General features: G+C 32.1%; 1 long non-coding RNA gene across 1 annotated transcript; it reads right to left on the reverse strand.

Moving 5' to 3' along the window:
• Positions 1-317: 317 nt before the first annotated feature.
• Positions 318-9305, reverse strand: LOC124364899. Its single transcript, XR_006922676.1, has 3 exons — positions 9111-9305; positions 6382-6482; positions 318-338 (listed from the first exon to the last, which is right to left on the reverse strand). It is a non-coding gene; the product is annotated as an uncharacterized LOC124364899 (long non-coding RNA).
• Between the last annotated feature and the right edge of the window lie 4557 nt (positions 9306-13862).

Here is a 13862-nt window from a genome sequence, read left to right on the forward strand (position 1 = left end):
TTAAGAAACATAATCAAAATGCACAAGATGCTTGGTTCCAAATAAGTTTGGTATAACTGAGTTTTTCATATTTAAGTGTAAATACTTACAGATTGACTGAGTAAGAAGTTACTAAAAATCTACTGTAAGCAAACATTACAGAAAAGAAGTTCTGCAAGTACACTTACAAGAGTTAATTTATGTGCCCATCTCACAGCAATGTGTTTCGATCCAATTTTCTTGCCATCCATAGCTGCCCTCATCATCTCGGCCTGCTCAACGGTCGCGTAGGTGACGAATGCGTACCCTCGGGGTTGGCCTGCCAGGGGTCCAGAGCGGTGATGAAACAGCAAATCAAACTTTTTCCATGCGTCCGTGTTTTTTCGAGAATTTTCAGTAGTTGATACCAATAAACAAAGGAAACAACAAATTGATTAGCAAACCGTAGCCAAAAGATTTAAATATTAATTAGGCTACAAATAAAATGACGCAAAAGCACAAGATACAAGTCATGACCATTACAGCAGGGGACGTCCATGGATACTTTACAACAATAATCTATTTGAGACTAAAACTGTTATGCACTAGACACATTTTTTTATTTGAATGATGTAAACCACAATCTATATGAACCTATAATATTTTTAGTCATATAGTAGAAGTCTAATAAATTGAGCTAAATGGGACCAAGACGAGGGTAGTTTTTTCAACCTCCGATCCCATGCTATGACGGCCAGACAAGTGGCAAGTCCAGTGTGCGCAGTAGTCGATCTGTGCTTCGCACTACAAACATTTGTCACTACCGAGTTCAAGTAGCCAGTTTGGGCTGAGCTGCAGTCACATAAACATGGCCGTCTCTATTGATTCTTCCGACAAATTTAAGGAGTGTTATTTTGTTTCCTGCAAACAGAAGGAAATAGTGCAGCAGAAATCCACTGGAGAATGCTGTATTTACTGGAAAAAACATTTATGAGACAACAGATATCGGACTTTGGACCGGAACGGACGATATAGTGATGTCGGACTGATTTGCCTATGGACCCCAAAATATTAATAACATTATCATAAAGCTGAATATACAGTTTAAGACAGACGTTAATTGAAAAGCAACAAGAAAAGCAGGGCCTAACTGGGAAACCTCGAGACACTCCTAAGTTTGCAAAAAAAGCCCTCAGAATACATTACACCAAATCTTACATTTCAAAAAGGAGGTATGACTTGATCCAGTGAATAAGATCAGAATAAAAGCCAAAAGGTGGAGGCTTCCTCAAAAAAAGATGATATAAGAAATTGTCACACTCTTTTGAAGTCTAAATAAGTAGGATCGACTTGGCCTCATTACTCAATGGCAGGACCAGTCTTTCTTAAAAATGATGATGAATAGCACAAATACATGCAATTGTGCACAAAAAATTGTGATATACAAGCTTTAATAAAAATATTATAATGTAATGTATGTATAAAAATGCTTCAATGTTACTTATGTTGTCTCTTTCTTCCCCTACTCCGAACCATTAAAAAAATTAAAAAGACGAGTTTTCCAAAATAATTTGTATACTAGATCAAGGATTAATTTACAAAAACTACAGCCATTCATGATTTTATGAAATTTCTTACATGTAGCATTGATCAAGTTTACTTGAAGACACTTCAACCTATTATTGGTTCTCATGGTTAAGGCTTACTTTTTCATTCATGTAGTAATTTTTCAATTAACCAGGTTAACCAGTAACACAGTTGATATTCCACCAGGATAATAAAATTATGCAAGTAACAATAAATTTCACATGAAAATTTAATACTTAAAAATACCGATGACACATAATATTACAGTTTTGTTTTGAAAAGTTAATAGTTCATATTATTTTATGTTTGTTTATAAAAATTATATCCAACTAAATAAATACATTTTTCTTGTTGATTCAATTACGTAATATGAGATATTTGTACTAGACTAAGAATACCAAGAAAAAGAAAAATGTCGTATATGCTAAGAAAGAATCCTGAACAAACAGATCAAAGTAGGGAGTATAATAAGAAACATGGTAGGCGATCACGTTCTAAACCAGATACCGGGAGAGAAATAATAGAGACAGTAGATGAATTGAATGTGGACTCTGAAAATTTAGGAATGGGAGATAATATAAATAGGGACCCATCACCAAACAAAATAGCAGAAAGTTTAGTTGATAAGTTACCCGAAACCAATGATCCAGTAATGCGTATGTTAATCAAAATGAGTAGAAAACAAGATGAGATTCGTGAAGAGGTAGCAAAGATCGGACAAAGACAGGAGGAGGCGTGCAAATGGCAGGAAGATATAATTAGGATAATTCGTGAAGAACAAATTAAATTCGTCCAAGAACAAACAAAAGTTGTTGAGGAATTTGAAAATCGTATGGAAAACTGGAAACGCGAGTCGGAAGGAGAAACAAGACATTTTTCAAAATTCGGTTCACCAACAATTTGGATACAAAGAAAAACAGACGGATGAAAATTTTTTTTTAATGCATGAAGTTTTTGAAAGAAATAGAGGAAGAAAGCGATAAACGGGATATAAACGAGTGATAGATACAATTAAGGTAGTTGCCGATAAACATACCAAAGACATTGCAGGAGTTTATGACGAACTAGATAGACAAAAAGGAGAAGTCAAAAAATTAAATCAAGAAGTAGAGGAAATAAAGGAAAAACCGTCATGTTGTAAAGGGGGCGAGTTAGTAGTAACATGTGTAGGTGGAGAAAAATATGGAAAATACGGTACCTAAATTCAATGGTCGACACAAAAATCCGAAAGAATTTATTACAAAATTGGGAAACTATGTTAAGAGATTACAAGATAGAAAAAGAAATTCACCCTGTATAAGTTTTAAAGAAATAGTAGATTATGCGATGGAAGGAAATGCAAGTCGGTGGCAAGTAATAAAAGGTGATGTTAATAATATTAAGGAGTTAGAATATGAGTTGTTGGAGAAATTTTGGAACCGTGACATACAGAATGGCATTCGGAGGCATACGAACAATGAAAAATATAGACCTGGTGGAAACTTGAGTTGATCAGAATATTTTATTGATCGAGTTCTTTTGACGCAGAGTATAACCCCAAAATTAGATGAAGAAGATATTGTCATTATACTTTGTGAGCACTTTGATAAAAATATTCAAGATGCGAGACGGGTACAAATTTGTAGTCACTATCAAAGATTTCGAGAAGCTACTTGATCGCGATGAGACAATCAAAAATTTTAACTAAATCGTGAATTTGAACACAATGGCAATCGCTATAGCAAAAAAAAAATTTGACATAAATCAACACTATCGGCCACACAATAACAACCGGTTTGAAAATCATAATTTTAAGTCAAACAACAGAAAACAATTATAGGATGTCTAATAGAAATCCAAACGTTGGTTACCAGAATCTGGCATGATAATTATTCACAAAACGAGAATCCCGGATATTTAAAAAGACCACAAGATAAAGAATATCCTACCAAAGAACAGGAATAACATTGTCGCGTTATCCAATTTAAAGACGAACATGATAAAGAACGATGGAGGTCACGTAGTTTAGAAGACAGTAATAGAGTTCGACAAGAGACATCGTCGAACATAAACACAAATTTTCCAAAAAACTAACCCATGTTAAGGACTGAAACATAAAAAAAATTACATCACTTAGAAAATACAAAGAGAGAAGTATTAAAGTTCAACAAAACAATTAATCTTTAAAGAAACATCTTTGGAAGATTTTGTTTATTACCTTAAAGTAATATGATATTTTATTTGAGAAGCATAATGTTTATGAAATGTTATGTTTTTGTATTGAAGAATGTATGAATGGAATTAAATAGTTTACAATACATTAAGCTGGCTAATGCATTTAAATATAAATGAATAATACACAAATAAATATAAATAATAATTGTAATGTTGATAAAAATGATGAATAGTTACTAGATGGCAATTTATACAAACTTTGAAGCGAGATATAATGTGTAATGACGATAATATTTTTTAAAGTGAAGTCTGAAATACAATGAGGTAATGGAGAAAATGTATTCATTCTTGAATTATAATGTGAACCAAGAAATGAAGAACATTAATGCAAAATGAACACAATAGGTAATTAAATTTGAAGAAGATGTAACCTAAATAAACTCAAGTTTTGATGTAATAATGAACAGTATGCTAATACGACTTAAGAAATAATCTTACTCTGATAGACAATAGAGTGATTTTATTTTAATATAAACTTTTGAGTGACTTATTTCAATTAAAACTGTAAACGACTTATTTGAGATGGACAATAATTTCTCTGATGGACAATAGAGTGATTTTTGTTAGATATTAACTTTTGATTGACTTATTTATTATGTTGTAAAAAAATTATACAAGAACCACTATGGAGAATTATTGAATTTTTTTAATATTTTGAGAGTTTGTTGACAAGTTAACAGATTTCATTTATCGTTATGATTTCTGCAAAAGCAAGTTAATATTTTATTTATAAGATAAATTAAATATAATTAAGGGGTAATTATTACAGTTTTGTTTTGAAAAGTTAATAGTTCATATTATTTTATGTTTGTTTATAAAAGATTAATAAATAACTAGAGGAGTTTATACCACATATGTACACACACACAGGAATCCATACAAAAAGAAGAACATACACCCATGCAATTTTGATAACTTACAATAAACATATATAAATCAATAGATTTTAAAATTAAGATAAACTAGCAATCTATTTTAGAGTTAAAATTAACATAAAACAAATTATCATACATATAAGATAGAAATACATAAACTATTGTAAAATTGAATTATCAGATAAAATAAAGTAATTTCTTTAGACCAAATACCACAGAATGCATTAAATCTTAATATCAAGGAGATTGTTATGCAAGGTAAGTTTACAACACCTGGAGTTATAAAGTGAATTTAGATCAGCTGGTGACTTTACAATAATGGAATTTATTCTTTTGAATGATGGCTTAATATGAGACTGTGAAGAACCTTTTTGACGTGACAACGTCTTAAATTAGGTTGCGGCTCGGAGTCACTCATGAAAAAGTGTAACGCCCGCCCGGTAACGTTACGATGCCCGTCCAGTGGGTCCGCCGCACGGGATAAAGCAGATAACTGTGGGTCCGCCGCACGGGATAAAGCAGATAACTATGTTTATTCGTGAAAATGTGGAGTGCTTAGATTCGTCATTTACAACAACTACAACAATAAAGGTAAATAATTGTACACTGATATTTCATTATCGTAAACTATGATTGATTGATTAATTGTTAGATTGACACAAAAGTTGAGAAACTGAGTTTATAGGTTATGTCATACTATTGACAAATGTTGATAGTGTTAAGTAAATGATTAGTTTAAATCACTCTGCAATCAATTGTAATTCAGTCGATTGAGAAGAAACAGCGCGTATTGCTAGTCAAACATTTAAAATAACAAATTATAACCTCTAACCTGTCATAACAGTGCGACCAAACAAACGAACTAAACCGACCAATCACCACGCGCGGAGTTAGAATTTAACTGTGTTTAGCAAGAATTTCAAATTCCAATTTTAGTAAATGTTTTATTCAACTTTACCATTTACAATAACAAATTTTAATTAATTTCAAATTATGTACAATGTTTTAGTAAACAAAATATATTTCTATAGTTAAAATTTGTGCAATTCTTATTTTCATTCAATTCCTTGTTCCTATTGTGCAATTTAATAATATTCATATCAATAAATATTCTACCGAGAAAAAGACGTTGTCACGTAAAATCTTCGCCTGTAAAACCGACTTTACAGGCAACCATAATTTTTTCATCAAAGTTAAATCAACATTTGAGTTATTAAATACAGTAATATATTTTATTATTGGTGTTAAATTGGTGAATTTCAATTTTTGTAAAAGAACAGAATAGACATATACTAGATGATGAACACCTGAATATTGGATGGCAACAAGAACTCTCAGATCTTCAAGGATTACTACTACCAGTATTAAATCCACACCAAACCAACAAGGATGATTGGAAGATGAATAGGCCTAAGTGCCAATGGAACACATATGGTAAAACTGGATTTGAACTCAAGTAAGATCTATCCAATTTATGATTCCAAATCTTCATAATTCGAACCTATTTTGTATAAATTCAAATCTAACATGCACCATAACCTTTCCTATCTTGGATATTTTTTTTTATGTGCCCATGGCAGTATAATTCACGAAACCCTGTATCATACATGTGACAAATAAACTCAATAATAATTGTAAATCAAATGTTTATTTATTTATATCAATAGCTAGTTAAGCAAGGGCGAAGAACGGGTTAATAAATAAAGCAAAAGACAAAGAATTAATACACATAAGACTTGATACTCACTCACTCACACATGTGTCCAAATTTCCAATCCACAATCTGCGATCATCAGATTTTTGTTCCAGAGGAGGCGGTTCAGGTGCGGCAGTTACTTTGGTTAGAGGCTGAAACATGTTATAACTGTGGCTAAATAAAGTAGTTAATTCTATATTTCATTACATTAATATTGATATTAAAAAGTAATTGGTTATTAATATTATAATATTAATAACTGATATTATGGCTCCTTTGCATTATTTTACGAACAATTTTATACTCCAAACACTATAAATAATTATGACACATGTAAATTGTAGTCCATAACACATTTATAGAAGTAGCTAAGTCCATTATAACAATCTTAAATAAGGTAGAATTGTTATCACAGTCTTATTTGTCAATGCCTCCGGCCATCAACACAGACTACAACACCATCATTGCCCTGCGCTGTTATTCGAAAACGAAAAACATCCCTCACGATATACCTATCAGTAAAATATCAACATTCTAGTCAGAATTTACCTTTTGAAGAACAAAATGTATTTTAACGTTGATGTAATTAGTGGGCATGGTCCAGTATGTTTGTTATGAGTGAATGGTGTGTGCTATGATGTTGGTTTTGATCTGCAGCAACAGTATAAGCACTGTTGGTTTTATTACCTCTTATATGTACAGGTAGCAGGGCCGCATTTACAAATTCGGCGCCCCTTGGCCTACAGACCAAAGAGCGCCCCCCCCCCCCCCCAGAGGACTCTGATTACACTGACGTAGAAATCCAGTAAATTTCTTAATTACGTAATTTTGATGAAAGATAATTACAATAGTATATATATATATAGGAGTGTTTTGAATAAATAAAAGCAATGAACCAATGAATGAGTCAACGTCGCACCCCGGACCTAGTTGACCTTGGCCACCCGCCCCGCCGAGCGCCAACACCACCCGCCGCCGCAACTTTTTTCTTTTGTGTACTATAAAATTTATGCGCCCCCTAAAATTTTGCGCCCTAGGCCTGGGCCTAGTGGGCCTATAGGGAAATGCGGCACTGACAGGTAGAACGCAGAACATACCCGTGCACTATGCATAGTCCGGTGAGCTGAGAGGACAAACACCTGAGAATAAATCCGAACTGAGCGACAGATATGTTTTGGCCACATTTGAGGCCTCCCGATCACAAAGGGTTAATAGTCTGACATAGCGCAATGTAAGGCTGCAGTATAATAAACGCCCAACAAACAAGTGATCAATAATATCATATCATCAATATCATGAGTAATAAAAAATCTTAGCTACAGCTACTTATAACAAATTACAGTATAAAAAGTAATAATTTTATAGTGAATAAAAACAATCCGATGTGATCTGAAGTCGAGAAAATACTGATCAGAATTGCAACTAGTCATCAGTGCAGGCTTTAGTGGCGCCTCACCTTGCACTTCAGGAAAAAAATATCCCTCGAGATATTTGGATACTTCCTAATTCAAGCTCAGATCACGTGAGCGTTTATTAAGGTTAGGCTATCTTTAACATTTTATATTTATATAATATGTGCGTATGTATAGCCTAATAACAAATAGTAGATAAGGATTTCTTAGTACCCTATAATTATGTTGTATAATCAAATTTGAATTAACCAGTTTATAAATTTAATAGTTTATCATTACATTGTAGTGAGATAGTTAAAATTTTGTACCAACATGCTATTGTAGTAACAGGTCCCAGGAATGTAATAACTCAACACTTTATTTTGTAATAGGTATTGATAAAAAACAGTATATCCCGTCTCTAGCGGCCATTACTCAAATAACACACACTTGGTTTAACTTATTTTAGAACAATAATGTCAAACTGGATTACGTTATAGACTTTTAAGATTGTATTATAGTGAAGCTTTATATAGTTTGGGCAGTTACAATTACTTGACAGGGTAAACAAACATGTCTGACAGCATTTAAATACTTCTAATTGATGTTTCGATGTTATTGATCACTCAAGTGTTGGGCACTTATTATGCTGCAGCCCTTTAGGAAATAAAATTTGGGTTTTTATAAATATCTACTTTTGTGCATAGCAGGTAGACTAAGCAGCCTACACTCTTTATTCAGTTGTTTTTATACGAATGAATAATTCAATATATTACATATACAATTTATTTAACAAAACACTAAATACATTGTGTTATTCCTACTTATTAGTCACTTTCATTTGTTGTGTAAACAATAAACGGTAAGAAGTGACTAATTGGTTGAGAATTTGAAAATGCTGATGAATATAAGGTAATTATGATAAATTTCTAGATATACATGTGGGTTTGGCTAGTGCCTTCACAAAAGTGGTTGCTCACTGCTATCTGCACTATCTATAAACATAAAATCTGTAACATATTTCTGATGTGTGGGTCTAGGCCATAGTTGGATTTGTTATTTTGTAATGTTAACTTATTCTTAAGTTTGTTTAAAAAAATTATACTATTCTTATTGTTAATATTATAATTCTTGTTTTTTACGATTAATATATAGCCTAATAACAAATTTGGATAATATATCGAATAGTTTGATAATAACAATCAAATAAAGAGTGTAGACCACCTATTAAAGTCTCCCCTGCATGAATAACAGAATTAAAATGTTCCACTATTTGTGGATTATTAGGCACTGTGTAATATAAACAATTAATAAACAGGAGCAATCTGCTCTTAATGCTGTTAACACTATTACTGTTCAAATGTTTAGTGGTGATTTACATAACCTTACCATAGCTTTAATTTGGGTTTGGCAGTGTTTCTTAATAGGCTACAGGTTTATTGAAAGGGTTTCACTGCAACGAAATCATTTCAATAACTTCAATGTTTACCAACATCAAAAAGCGTTGACTTTTATAATTTTGAAAAGACTCTTGACTAACGGATAACAGTAACCCAATAAACCCAACCCGACAGAACCCATCAGATAGTATTTTTTTTTTTTTTTTTATCTATTCGTTTATTAAAAAACAGGCTTAGGTATAATCCTATGCAGCCTCATTGTTCACTGGTTTAATTAACCTTCAGCCATACTATTTATGTAAATTATTTTGTTTAAGATATATTTATTAGTGGGATAAACAAATATGTTTGTAAAATCTAATCTGTTTGTGTTGGTTAGTTTTCAGAATGATTGATCAAGGATTCTAATAATGGAAATTTAGGGGTATCAGGTGATCTTCCCGCCAGGGGTCCGTCAGGCATTCCTAATCCGAAATATGGACCACGGATATACAGCCCAACACCAGGATTACATATATGTTTTATGTGCTGGTTGATGCTCTATTTTATTATAGGTGTTTCTTAATATTAATTAGAAAGTTGTTTATTTCTTTATATATTTCTATGTCTTCAAGTTTCAATAATTTTATTAAATTTACCGTCTGAGTAGGTGTAATTAAGTTTTTTATGACTTTGAAGTGTTTATTTCTCGCGAATTCGTAAGCTGGACAATGTAGGATAACGTGATCGAGCGTCTCTTGCTGAGCTCGCGTACAACTTAAACATAGTGGAGTAAAATACTGCTTAATATTAAATAGTCTAGAGTTCACCCTGGCGTGTCCAAATCTTAATCTAATTATATTAACTATTTCCCATCTCTTGAAGTTTGTCATTTCATACCATCTGTTGTGGATGCTTGTAGTCTGAATTTGTTTATACCATTTACCTTTCTCTGTGCGTTGGTATACCTGTTCATTTGCAGCTGTAGCTTCTTTGAGTTGATGAGCTTTAAAATCAGCTGATGGGATATAAATATCTGTTACCTCACTCCCGTTGTTTACTGCTTCCTTTGCTAGGTTATCCACGTATTCATTGTAGTTAATGTTTGTGTGACCTGGGATCCATTGAAAGGTTACCTTTGTATCACTTTTTAATAATTCATGGATAATACTCACAGGAATTCCGTTACCACTGCATTTATTGTAGACCTTGCTGAGTGCTTGTATTGCTGATTGAGAGTCCGTAAAAATTACTATAGGCCTATCTTGTTGTTTTATGAGATGAAATATTTGTGTTACTTTTAAAATAGCCAGAAGTTCTGTTGTGTAGCTTGAGAAATGTTTATCCAGTGAAAACTTACCAGTGATGTTCAGTTCTGGAATATAGTAAGCAGCACCTGTTCCAGATCTGGATCTAGATCCATCTGTATAGATGTGTAATGAGTGACTGTAGTTAGTATTTAATAAATATAAAAAATTTTGCTTTATAACTGTATTATTGCATGCTCTTTTTGGACAACTTAGGCTCTCTAAATTGTAACTGAAATTTATGTCATTTTCAGCCATTAGTATTGGTATATTAAAATCCCAAAAGGTTTTATTATTTTCTTTTATTGAGATATTAGGATCCAAATTGTTAATTTTTGTCAATGATTTTATGTATATTAATTGATTTTTTTTTGTCCAGTATGGATGACATTCAGTGAGCATTTTGAGGAATATCAAGCTTTGAAATGCTGGATGGTCTTTATCTGTGATAATTTTATAAATAAGCTTGTCAGTTAGTAACTGCCTTCTACTACTAAGGGGCATTATGTTGGCTTCAGTTTGTAGAGCTATAATAGGAGTAGTTTTAAAAGCTCCCAATGATAATCTAAGTGCTTGGTTTTGTATAGAGTCTAATTTTTTTAGTTCTTTTTTACTGACATGTCCGTATAAAAAGGAACCATAATCCAGTTTTGATCTTATTAAAACTTTATAAATCTTGAGTGCAAAATTCAGGAGTAGGGCCCTTTGACCCACAAACTATTGCTTTTATTATTCCTATGTCTCTTTGACATTTTAAGCTAATATTGTTAATGTGGTTTTTGAAATCTAACTTACTGTCTACAACTACACCTAATAGTTTGATGTAGCTTACCACAGGAACCTGCTGATCATCAATGGTTATTTGTCTTTGAATGTTAATGTTCCTTTTTCGTGAAAATATTATTACCTTGCTTTTCGATGCGTTGAACATCAAGTGGAGTTTGGTAAAATCATTGCATACATTGTTGAGTGTCTCCTGTATAATGGATTGAGTTGTCTCGATATGCTTACCTGATGCATATATCATAATATCATCAGCAAACTGCAGAGATTTGACATTATTTGGAATAAGAGAGTTAATGTGTGCTATATATAGAGCAAATAATAAAGGGCTCAACACACTTCCTTGTGGTAATCCTCTATTAGTATGCCTGGTTATGTTGAACTTAGAACCAACTAATGTTAACTGTCTATTAATTAACCATGAGTTAATATATTTAATGAATTTAGTTGGAACATTGTAAAATTTAAGTTTACCTATTAATTCCGGTACTTGGACTAAGTCATATGCATTGGATAAATCTAAGGAAGTTGCAATAGTTGTTTCATTGTATGTTAATGATGTATAAATGTCTGCGATAAAGTTTATTAAATAATCGTTACAGCCTCTTCCTTTCCTAAACCCATATTGGGTGTTCGGTAACAGGTTTGATTTTTCAATAAACCATTCTAGTCTATTTTTAACCATAGTATTGAATATTTTTAATATACATGGTATCAATGCTATAGGTCTGTATGAACTTTCTAACAATTTATCTTTTCCTGGTTTTAATAAGGCTATTATTCTAAATTTTTTCCACTTACTTGGTATATCTATGTTCCCGTTCCATATGTTATTATATATATATTAAGTATACATAACCGTGCATTCTCTGGTAGGTGACGTAGCATGCTGTAAGATATACCATCCAAACCTGGAGTGGTATCCTTACTTTTACTGTCTATGGCTATATTTAACTCTTTAATACTATAATTATTTTCTATAGTTGAGCCTACTATATTGTTACAGTAGATGTTAGTTGGAATATTAATCTCACATTTCATTGGCACTTGATCGGGTATTATGTGACACATGAATTTTTCGCATAATTCTTCATCATTTAAGATAGTGGATGATGTGTTAACTCTAGTGTTAGATTTAAGTTTTTTAATTATCTTCCATGCAAATGTAGAATTATTTTTGTTACTTATTTCCTGACATACCTTTTCCCATCCTTGTTTTTTTGCAACTCGAATTACTTCTCTGGTTTTAATTTGTTCTAATTGAAAGTTTTGATAGTTAAGTGCGGTCATATTATTTTTAAATCTACTAAATGCTAATCTTCTAAGAGCCACCGCATGAGAGCATGCTTCATTCCACCATTTTTTAGATGTAAATTTTGTACAGTTGTTTGCTAACTTATACCTTGGTATTGATTTATCAGCTGCTAGAATAATAATGTTGTGTATCTTTTCCCACTGTTCCTCCAATGGTAAATGAGGCAGATTATTGATATATTTGTGAATAGTTTTAGTAAATAGTGACCAATCTGCTTTCTTGAAGTTCCATGTAGGCCTGTTACTTATATTGTTAATCTTATCATTAGTGTTATAATTCTGTGATAAACAATTAGTCTTAAATTGCATGTAGATTGGTAGGTGGTTACTGCCTAATGTGTCATTACCTACCTCCCATTTCTCCAGTAGAGTGTATAGACTGGGCGTGGCAAAGGTAAGATCTAGGGTCGATGCTTGGTGATACAGGGAAGGTAAGGTCGTACATTTTTTGTTATTCAATAATATAAATTGAGAATCATTATATTCTTTAAATATTATATTACCTCTATGATCCGCCTTGCTAGAATTCCAAAAGGGATGGTGAGCATTAAAGTCACCACATAACAGAGAAATGCATGATCTCCGGCCATTTAGGTTTTAGAGATCTAGCATTCCATTGCATTATATTTAATTTATTTGTTGACATTTATTGATATATGATTTTGGATCACTTAAGCTAAATTAATCTAAATTTGTACTGTACAAGTTTAAGTTCTTTTAACATTTTTATCTGGTGGTAATGTTTTTTTTGTACCTGTACTTCTGTTTTGATTTGGTTTTATATTATGTGTTTTTGGACCAACACTTGTTTTTGTGGCACCTGTACCAAACATAAACGATGTTAAAAATTCATCCATTTGTTTTTTTTGTGTACCTGTAAATTGAGAATTAGTTTGCACTTTGGATCGTGCTTCCTCAATTTTCTTATTTAATAAACATAATAAATGTTCTTTATCCTGTGCAGTAATTTGTGGACGGACCTCTAATTCTGACACTGAAGATGTTTGACGACTGTTGTGTGTTAGGTTTTGCGTAGAAGCTACAATATTAGTAGGCCTATTATTTTTAGTTTTTATATTAAGGTGTCTATATGTATTATTTTTATTTATATTGTGAGAGTGAGTCCTATATAAGCCAACTGAGTTGGATGAAATATTTTTAACACTAAGGTTACTTTCACTACCTTGGCTATTTTGGTCTGGGTAGTATTCATCGGTTAGAGTTGAAAACCTGTTGCTTGTTTCTAGGTTCTTATATGAGGGAAGGTCCGGGAAGTTTGAATCATATGTGCCATTTCTAGTAGCTTCTGAATAAGAATAGTAATTTAGATTTCGACCTTTATAATTTTTTTTTTTATA

This window comes from Homalodisca vitripennis, chromosome 6 (genome assembly GCF_021130785.1).
Source record: "Homalodisca vitripennis isolate AUS2020 chromosome 6, UT_GWSS_2.1, whole genome shotgun sequence".
Classification (NCBI taxonomy): domain Eukaryota; kingdom Metazoa; phylum Arthropoda; class Insecta; order Hemiptera; family Cicadellidae; genus Homalodisca; species Homalodisca vitripennis.